We start from the raw sequence: 10,571 nt of genomic DNA on the forward strand, positions 1-10,571 counted from the left end.
TTACCAAATTTGTCTACGGTACTACACCCGCTGAACACCCTACTGCAAACAGGGGTACCATGGAAGTGGGATGACGAACGTAGACGAGCTTTCCAGAAGTGTAAAGAATTGATCACATCAAAAGAGGTGTTGGCCCATTTCAACCCAGCACTACCAATTCGTTTGGCGTGTGATGCATCACCCTACGGCATTGGAGCGGTGCTGTCACACAAATTCCCAGACGGGTTGGAGAGGCCAGTGGCCTTTGCGTCTCGGTCACTAACCTCAGCCGAGCGCAATTACGCCCAGATTGACAGGGAGGCCCTCAGCCTAGTATGGGGAGTAAAAAAATTCAACCATTATCTGCATGGGCAGAAGTTCACCTTGCTGACTGACCACCAACCACTTGTCTCCATCTTTAATCCTAAGAAGGGCGAGCCAGTAATGACTGCACAGCGGTTACAAAGATGGTCCCTGTTTCTCGGGGCAAATCAATATGAAATAGAATATAAAGGCACGAAACAGCATGGGAACGCTGATGGGCTATCGCGCCTGCCACTGCCTACGGTGGAGGAAGCACCAGCAGTGGACCCTATCGAGATATTTTATTCGTCGATAATTGAACGATTGCAGTACTACGGACCATATTTGCCAGAAACGGTTTGCCAGAGCAGATCTGCTCTGATAATGGACCACAGTTTGTGTCCGATGAGTTCCAAAAATTCATGAAAAGGAATGGGGTAAGGCATTACACATCCGCCCCGTATCATCCAGCCACCAATGGATTGGCTGAGAGGTTCGTACAAACCTTTAAGAAGGCGATAAAGGCCATGTGCGACGAGGAAATTCCACTACAGCATAAGATGGACAATTTCTTATTAGCCTACCGAAACGTGACACATGCAGTTACCAACCAGACCCCGGCCATGATGTTCTTTAACAGAAGGTTGAGATCTCGTCTGGATTTGCTCAGACCAAATGTGCGAAGAAATGTTGAGGACAAACAATTCCAGCACATCAACGAGAAGCCAACAAGGAGCTTCAATGTAGGGCAACCAGTCTTGGCCTGTGACTATCGAACAGAGAAGTGGCAACCCGGAACGATATGTACAAGGCAGGGGCCATTAATGTACACAGTGGATGTCGGGGAGAACATTGTGAGACGCCACGTCGATCAGATCTTAGCGTCACAGGAAGGCGTCAACCCCATGTCTCGAGTACCTGGGGATGAACCCGACATACCGGTAGCATCTACTTCAGACCCAGTAGCAGTGGAACCCGATGAACTACCCGATGAAAAGGGGTCAGAATCGCCTCTGCACCAAGAACAAGAACCTCCGGAAAGGCGCTATCCCGAAAGGGTCAGGAAGCCGCCCCAAAGACTGAATCTATAAATGGACTTTTTGTTATTGAATGTACATGTAAAAATGTAATTGTTATTTGAATATTAAGGGGGTATTATTAATCTAAAAAGGGAGGAATTGTAGTGTATGTGCTTTAAGTCAGAACTACTTTTTACAGCTCCTGTATACTGTAGTACCGGCAGTAACCACACCGGTATATAAGCTGTGCGCATGCCTCTGTACTCCAGTCTAGAGATGACCCTCCTCCAGTAAAGACCTGTTGTTTGTTTATGTACAGCATCCGTGTAATTCTTTATCCACTGAACCACGGATCTAACACACACACACACACACTCACACTCACAGACAGACACAGACACAGACTCTCTGCTCTTTTGCCTTCTCCTCACCGGCTGTCACTAGTGCGCTCTCCTGTTCCCATCCCCCACCCAGTTGGCAGCGAGCGGTCAGATCGAGTTTCCTACTCTGTGAACATCTCAATCTTTGATCTGGAAAGAATTGTAGCTGCTTGTGGAACGCTGACCAACACCGGATAGAGTGACTGCTCGCTAACGGTCTCAGGCTCAACACGGAGCAGCACAGGGAGTCCAAGGAGGGAGGACAACAGGGAACGAGAGAGGGAGGAAACGAGAGAGAGAATGAGGGAACGAGAGACGAAATGAGGGAAAGAGAGAGCGAGAGGAGGATTGAGAGAGGGGTCCGAGGTTAAGTTCCGGGCGGGAGGTGGGGGGGGGGGGGGGGGGGGGGGGGAGTGTCAATGGGGGGAGGGGTCTGATTGCGAGGACGGGGGAGGCTCTCCTGATCTCCTGGGATCTTCCGGGCCTGTTTTTTGATAAATTTTATGTAAAAGAACAAACCTTTAGTTGGAGGTCGCTGGAGAGTCCTGGACGGAGCGGCCGAGAGTCCTGCAAGGGGCCTCAGGCCCGTTATGAAGTGGCCGCCAGGGAGGCCTGAAAATAGGCTGACCCAATACCGGGTGTCCTTGGGTCCCAGGAGGTTGGTCCCCAAAATTGGCACCCGTAAAACAGGGGTGCAATGAGGCCAGGTTTCTGCCCCAAGCAGCACAGATTTAGTGGAATTGGACTGTGTAAAAAGATAGGCAAAATGGGGCAGAGCACCGAGGCCAGGTCCTGTCCAATTCGCAACCAGAGAACAAAAGATCCTAATAAAACCTACGTGGAAATCTGTCCAGTCACCAATGGGATCAAAACTGTTGAAATTTGACCGTAAAAATTGATTAGACCACACTTGGAATACTGTGCACAAGTTCCTTTTTTTATTATTCGTTTATGGGATGTGGGCGTCGCTGGCAAGGCCCAGCATTTATTGCCCATCCCTAGGTGCCCTTGAGAAGGTGGTGGTGAGCCGCCTTCTTGAACCGCTGCAGTCCGTGTGGTGAAGGTGCTCCCACAGTGCTGTTAGGGAGGGAGTTCCAGGATTTTGACCCAGCAACGATGAAGGAACGGCCGATATATTTCCAAGTCCGGATGGTGTGTGACTTGGAGGGGAACTTGGAGGTGGTGGCGTTCCCATGCGCCTGCTGCCCTTGTCCATCTAGGTGGAAGAGGTTCCGGGTTTGGGAGGTGCTGCCGAAGAATCCTTGGCGAGTTGCTGCAGTGCATTTTGTAGATGGTACACACTGCAGCCACGGTGCGCTGGTGGTGGAGGGAGTGAATGTTTAAGGTGGTGGATGGGGTGCCAATCAAACGGGCTGCTTTGTCTTGGATGGTGTCGAGCTACTTGAGTGTTGTTGGAGCTGCACTCATCCAGGCAAGTGGTCTGGTTAAACCACACTTGGAGTATTGGGCACAGTTCTGGCCTCCATATTATAAAAAGGATATAGATGCAATGGAGAAGGTTCCAAACAGATTTACAAGGTTGATACCAGAACAGAGAGGTTATAACTATCAGGAAAGACCTGACAGGCTGGGGCTGTTTTCTTGAGACCTGATAGAGGTCTTTAAAATTATGAAAGTGTTTGATCGGGCGGGAGGGGGTGGGGAGGGGGGGGTGAAGGGAACAGAGGAGGGGTTGAGGGGGTGGGGCTGGGGGCAAGGGGTGAGGGGGAGGTGACGACGGGTGGGGGTGTGTGATGGGGTTGGGAGGGGTGAGGGGTGCTGGGTGAGGGGTAGGTGCTGAGGGGTGCTGGGTGAGGGGTGAAGGGTGAGGGGTGAAGGGTGAGGGGTGAGATGTCATTGGACAGCGATCAGGAGCTGTATCTCCCCCGCTGGCACAGGGAAGAGTTAAAGACAATCCTGCCACTGTTCCATTGCCAAACAATCTGGGTTTTATTGCTCCCTGAATAATGGAATCTGTTCTCTGTGTGACTGGAGAGGCTAAATGTTATTAATGTACTGTTATTTTTAGCTTTTTAATTAGTTGAAGTCTCCGAGTCTCAATGTTCCTCATGGGAGGAGGTTGTGGGGCCAAGGAGATGACATCATTTCCTATTCTACTCTCTGTGACCCCTCCCCGTACGACTCACCTTTCTCTGGGAAATGGCCACAGATTTATTTTCTACCCTGTTCCTCACGGATCCCGGCTTGTTTCAGAGACAGTGTCCGGGTCAGCCTTCATTCCTGCTCTCTCGCCTCTGAGATAGAGGTTGTGGGTTCGAGTCCCACTCCAGAGACTTGAGCACAAAATCTAGGCTGACACTCCAGTGCAATACTGAGGGAGCGCCGCACTGTAGGAGGGGCAGTACTGAGGGAGCGCCGCACTGTCGGAGGGGCAGTACTGAGGGAGCGCCGCACTGTCGGAGGGGCAGTACTGAGAACGCGCCGCACTGTAGGAGGGGCAGTACTGAGGGAGCGCCGCACTGTCGGAGGGGCAGTACTGAGGGAGCGCCGCACTGTAGGAGGGGCAGTACTGAGGGAGCGCCGCACTGTCGGAGGGGCAGTACTGAGGGAGCGCTGCACTGTCGGAGGGGCAGTACTGAGGGAGCGCCGCACTGTCGGAGGGGCAGTACTGAGGGAGCGTCGCACTGTCGGAGGGGCAGTACTGAGGGAACGCCGCACTGTAGGAGGGGCAGTACTGAGGGAGCGCCGCACTGTCGGAGGGGCAGTACTGAGGGAGCCCCGCACTGTCGGAGGGGCAGTACTGAGGGAGTGCGGCCCTGTTGGAGTTGCCGTCTTTCGGATGAGACATTAAACCGAGACCCCGTCTGCCCTCTCAGGTGGGCATAAAAGATCCCACGGCAATATTGGAAGAAGAGCAGGGGAGTTCTCCCCGGTGTCCCTGCCAACATTTATCCCTCAACCGACGTCATTAAAAACAGATTATCTGGTCATTTATCGCATTGCTATTAGTGGGATCTTGCTGTGCGCAAATTGGCCGCTGTGTTTCCTACATTACAACAGTGACTACACTTCAAAAAATACTTGATTGACTGTAAAGCGCTTTGGGTCGTCCTGAGGTGGTGAAAGGCGCTGTAGAAATGCAAGATCTTTCTTTTTTACCTTGCTGCAGGCCTGTGGCCTCCCTGTAATTGAGTAGGCCTGGAGCGCCCCCCCCCGCCCCGAGCTGCAGCGGGATGTCCATTCGGGGCCTGCAGCTCGCTGGCGGGAGGTTAATGAGGCCCCGCCCTCACGCCAGGCCTGGCCCCTCCCCCACCGCCAGCCAATCACAAACCAATTTCATCATGTGGCTTGAAACAGGCACTGGGCTCCCGGTTCAACAACAACAACCTGCATTTCTATATCGCCTTTAACGTCGTAAAACATCCCCAGGCGCTTCACAGGAGTGATTATCAAAACAAAATTTGTCACCGAGCCACATAAGGAGATATTAGGACAGGTGGCCAAAAGAGGTCGGTTTTAAGGAGCGTCTTAAAGGAGGAGAGAAAGTTGGTTATTAAATGGGACTGTGTTCGGGTTACAGAGACTCCTTTGTTCCACTCAGCAATCTGCCCCCGATCGCACATTCTGATAAAACATTTACATCCACAGGCACTTTATCAAAGCTCTGACGCTAAACCCCTGAGTCCGAACCCTCGGCACTTTCACACACTCTGGGTATTTGCCCGTCCCCTGTGCCTGATTCCTCAGCCTCCGTTCCGAAATCCGTTGCTGCTCCTTCCCTCCCGTTCGAACCTAGTGTCCCACTCTCCCTGCCCACCCACTACACATCTCATTACGACAGTGGGTATGCCTGACTCGAGAGACATCACAGCGAATCCTGCTCCACCTCGATGGTTCCTGGCCCCTCTCGGGCTGCACTCCCTCCTACACTCTGCAGCAGAAGGAGCCAAGGGAGGAAGCTCGGTCCCAAATCCCCCCCTCGCCATTACTGTGTTTGAGGTTTCTGGGCTGGGGGGTTTGGAAAGTATGTTTCTACCGCTGTGCCTCATTGGAGGGTGAATTCTAAACAAGTGGAGATATTTGCAAATTTATCAGAACCTGTGAACTCTTCCTCCAAATTAAAGGTGTTGCTATGGGGACCCGCATGGGTCCCAGCTATGCCTGCCTTTTCATGGGATATGTGGAACACTCTTTGTTCCAGTCCTACTCAGGTCCCCTCTCTCACCTCTTTTTCCGGTGCATTGATGACTGTATCGGTGCCGTTTCCATCTCTCACCCTGAACTAGAAAATTTCATTCACTTTGCTTCCAATTTCCACCCTTCCCTCAATTCAATTCAATTCAATTCAATTTTATTTGCCATATGTACTAGTACAATGGAATGCTTACTCCCCGTAGGGACACGTCAGCTATTTTTACAGCGCCGTGTTCAGAAAGTCAATTCTTTGGCATCCAGTGGCAGTGGGAGCACGAAGTCCCTCAGCCGCTCCGTCCTCCTCGTCACCGCGGCCTCCTCCTCACTGTTGCCGGCTCGGCTCCACGTGTGGTGGCCTGCTTTTCCCGCTCACCCTCTGGCCACCATTCCCGGCTCCCCTCCTCCCAGTCGGACTGCGAGTCGTCGTGGCTGCTGCTGCTGCTCGATGCACTGCCTCCGCCCGACTCGTCCGGTGGCCGCGGCCTCCACCTCACCGTCGCCGGCTCCATGGTCCGACAGCCCGGGGCCTGCTTCTCCCGCTTCCGGTCCAGCCCCTCGGCTCCCCTCCTCCCAGTCGGAATGCCTTCCCGCTGAGGAGCTGCCGGCCGACGAGCTCTAGCGGGTCGACGTGGCTGCTGCTGCTGCTCGATGCGCTGCGCTGCCTCCACCCGACACCTCACTCCGGTTGCGGGAGTGAGCGGCGAGAGCAGGCAGCCCGAAGCAGGGAGAGCGCGCTAGCACCGGACCGTCTCAGTCGCCATCTTGACTTCTTGACTCACCTTCACATGGTCCATCTCCAACTCTTCCCTTCCCTTCCTCGACTTCTCTGTTTCCATTTCTGGGGATAGGCTGTCGACAAACATCCACTATAAGCCCACTGACTCCCACAGCTACCTGGACTACACTTCCTCCCACGTCTCCTCCTGTAAGGACTTTATTCCATTCTCCCAGTTTCTCCGTCTCTGCCGCATTTGTTTGGACGATGTCACCTTCCATACTAGAGCTTCCGATATGCCTTCCTTTTTCCTCAACCGAGGATTCATCTCTACCATGGTTGACACGGCACTGACCATGTCCGTTCCATTTCCCGCACTTCTGCTCTCACCCCTTCCCTTCCCTCCCGCAACTACAATAGGGTTCCCCTTTCTTATGTTCATTAATAACTAGACATTCTTATTATGAACACAGCTAGCTTCTAGCTAGTCATTTATTCAGTACACGTTCTCTAGGTACAGTATCTGTAGAGATGCAGCATGTGTGCTCCTGTGTGCAGGCTGCCATCTTGACTGCTGCCTTGTGGGTAGCCTAGTGCCTCATGGGTAATGTAGTCGTAATATACATACAGCTGGGTAGTGTAGTCTTAATACATACAGCTATATACAGCTCTACAGCTCCACCTAGTGTCCACTATAGAATGACATGTTATTGATCCTTACACCCTTGTCCTCATCTTTCACCCCACCAGCCTCCACATTCAACGGATCATCCTCCGCCATTTCCGCCACCTCCAGCATGATCCTACCACCAAACACATCTTCCCCTCACCTCCCCTTTCAGCATTCTGAAGGGACTGCTCCCTCCGTGACACCCTGGTCCACTCCTCAATCACCCCCAACACCCCCTCCCCCTCCCATGGCACCTTCCCGTGCAAGCAATCTACATCAATGATTTGGATGAGGAGACCAAATGTAATATATCCAAGTTTGCTGATGATACAAAGCTGGGTGGAAATGTAAGTTGTGAGGAGGATGCAAAGGTGCTTCAAGGGGATATAGACAGGCTAAGTGAGTGGGCAAGAACATGGCAAATGGAATATAATGTGGAGAAATGTGAAGTTTTCCACTTTGGTGGGAAAAATAGAAAAGCAGAGTATTTTTTAAATGGTGAGAGATTGGGAAATGCTGGTGTTCAGAGGGACCTGGGTGTCCTTGTACACGAATCACTGAAAGTTAACATGCAGGTACAGTAAGCAATTCGGAAAGCAAATTATTGCAAGAGGATTTGAGTATAAGAGTAAAGACGTCTTACTGCAATTATATAGGGCCCTGGTGAGACCATACCTGGAGTATTGTGTACAGTTTTGGTCTCCTTACCGCAGGAAGGATATACTTGCCATAGAGGGAGTGCAACAAAGGTTCACCAGACTGATTCCTGGGATGGCGGGATTGTCCTATGAGGAGAGATTGAGTAGACTAGGCCTATGTTCCCTAGAGTTCAGAAGAATGAGAGGTGATCTCATTGAAACATACAAAATTCTTACAGGGCTTGACAGGGTAGATGCAGGGAGGGTGTTTCCCCTGGCTGGGGAGCCTAGAACCAGGGGTCACAGTCTCAGAATAAGGGGTCGGCCATTTAGGACTGAGATGAGGAGAAATTTCTTCACTCGGAGGGAGGTGAACCTTTGGAATTCTCTACCCCAGAGGGCTGTGGAGGCTCAGTCATTGAGTATATTCAAGACAGAGATCGATAGATTTTTGGATATTAAGGGAATCAAGGGATATGGGGACAGTGCAGGAGAGTGGAGATGAGGCAGATGATCAGCCATGATCTTATTGAATGGCGGAGCCGGTTCGAGGGGCCGAATGGCCAATTCCTGCTCCTAATTCTTATGTTCTTAAGTGCAAAAGGTGCAACAGCTGCCCCGTTACCTCCTCCCTTCCCACCGTCCAGGGCCCCAAACACCCCTTCCAGGTGAAACAGCGATTTACTTGTACTTCTTGCAATTTAGTATGCTGTATTCGCTGCTCACAATGTGGCCTCCTCTACATTGGGGAGACCAAAGGCAGATTGGGTGACTGCTTTGTGGAACACCTCCGTTCAGTCCGCAATCGTGACCCCGAGCTTCCGGTCGCCTGTCACTTTAATTCTCCGCTCCACTCCTACTCTGACCTCGGCTGCTTACACTGTTCCAATGAAGTGCAACGTAAGCTCGAGGACCAGCACCTCATCTTTCGATTAGGCACTTTACAGCCTGCCGGACTCAACATTTTCAGATCAGAACCTCTGCCCCCATTTTTTCGGATGGCAGCTGTTGATGATCCTGCCATTCCCATTTACACCTCTTCTAGACCCATCTTTTGTTCCTTTACTTGTCCCATTACCATCTCATTTTGCCTCGCACCATCATCCTTTTAGTCTTTTAATTTCTCCTGCCTTCCATCCTATCACAGACCTTCCCTTTGTTCTTTCCTCCCCTCCCCCTGTGCAGTACTGAGGGAGCGCCGCACTGTCGGAGGGGCAGTACTGAGGGAGCGCCGCACTGTCGGAGGGGCAGTACTGAGGGAGCGCCGCACTGTCGGAGGGGCAGTACTGAGGGAGCGCCGCACTGTCGGAGGGGCAGGACTGAGGGAGCGCCGCACTGTCGGAGGGGCAGGACTGAGGGAGCGCCGCACTGTCGGAGGGTCAGTACTGAGGGAGTGCCACACTGTCGGAGGGGCAGTACTGAGGGAATGCTGCACTGTCGGAGGGGCAGTACTGAGGGAGTGCTGCACTGTCGGAGGGGCAGTACTGAGGGAGCGCCGCACTGTCGGAGGGGCAGGACTGAGGGAGCGCCGCACTGTCGGAGGGGCAGTACTGAGGGAGCGCCGCACTGTCGGAGGGGCAGGACTGAGGGAGCGCCGCACTGTCGGAGGGGCAGGACTGAGGGAGCGCCGCACTGTCGGAGGGTCAGTACTGAGGGAGTGCCGCACTGTCGGAGGGGCAGTACTGAGGGAATGCTGCACTGTCGGAGGGGCAGTACTGAGGGAGTGCTGCACTGTTGGAGGTGCCGTTTTTCAGATGAGACGTTAAACCGAGGCCCTGTCTGCTCTCTCAGGTGGACGTAAATGATCCCACAGCACTATTTCGAAGTTCTCCCTGGTGTCCCTCAAACAACATCACTAAAACAGATTATCTGCTTATTTATCACATTGCTGATTGTGGGATCTTGCTGTGCGCAAATTGGCTGCCACGTTTCCTACATTACAACAGTGACTACATTTCAAAAGTACTTCATTGGCTGTAAAGTGCTTTGGGACATCCTGAGGTTGTGAAAGGTGCTGTAGAAAGACGGGTGGACCTTGGGACTCAACCGGGTCTGGTTCAGTTCCACCCTGGGTGGTGCATTCCCGCCACAGAGCCACTGCTGGATCGGTACTGGGACTGAAGGAGTTAATGGGAGCAGGTATGACTCACCGTGCTGGCATCTCACAGAGGCACAGAACGGCTGAGTGTAAATCTTCATCTGTTTGACAAGATCAGACGCTTGGGGCTGTTGTACCAGCACGGAGAGGGGGGAGGACTGACCTCACATCCCGGCTCCTGTACCAACCTGTTCCACAGCTGTCAAATTGGAAAGGCATTCAATATGCTGCAGAACACAGGGCAACCCCAGACTGGACCAGTTCTCCTCCTGACCCTACTCTCACACTGCCAGGCATGATCAAAAATCATTTTGCTTTGTCAGAAACATCTTACCCACCCCGCCCGCCCCCGCTCCACTCCTGAAAACGCTGACTCTCACTGGGGTACGGGTTCCCCAGGCACTGACTCTCACTGGGGTACGAGTTCCCCAGGCACTGACTCTCATTGGGGTACGGGTTCCCCAGGCACTGACTCTCACTGGGGTACGGGTTCCCCAGGCACTGACTCTCACTGGGGTACGAGTTCCCCAGGCACTGACTCTCATTGGGGTACGGGTTCCCCAGGCACTGACTCTCACTGGGGTACGGGTTCCACAGACACTGACTCTCACTGG

Source organism: Somniosus microcephalus, chromosome 22 (assembly GCF_052327205.1).
Source record: "Somniosus microcephalus isolate GS21.2 chromosome 22, FLI_Smic_1.0, whole genome shotgun sequence".
Taxonomy (NCBI): Eukaryota; Metazoa; Chordata; class Chondrichthyes; order Squaliformes; family Somniosidae; genus Somniosus; species Somniosus microcephalus.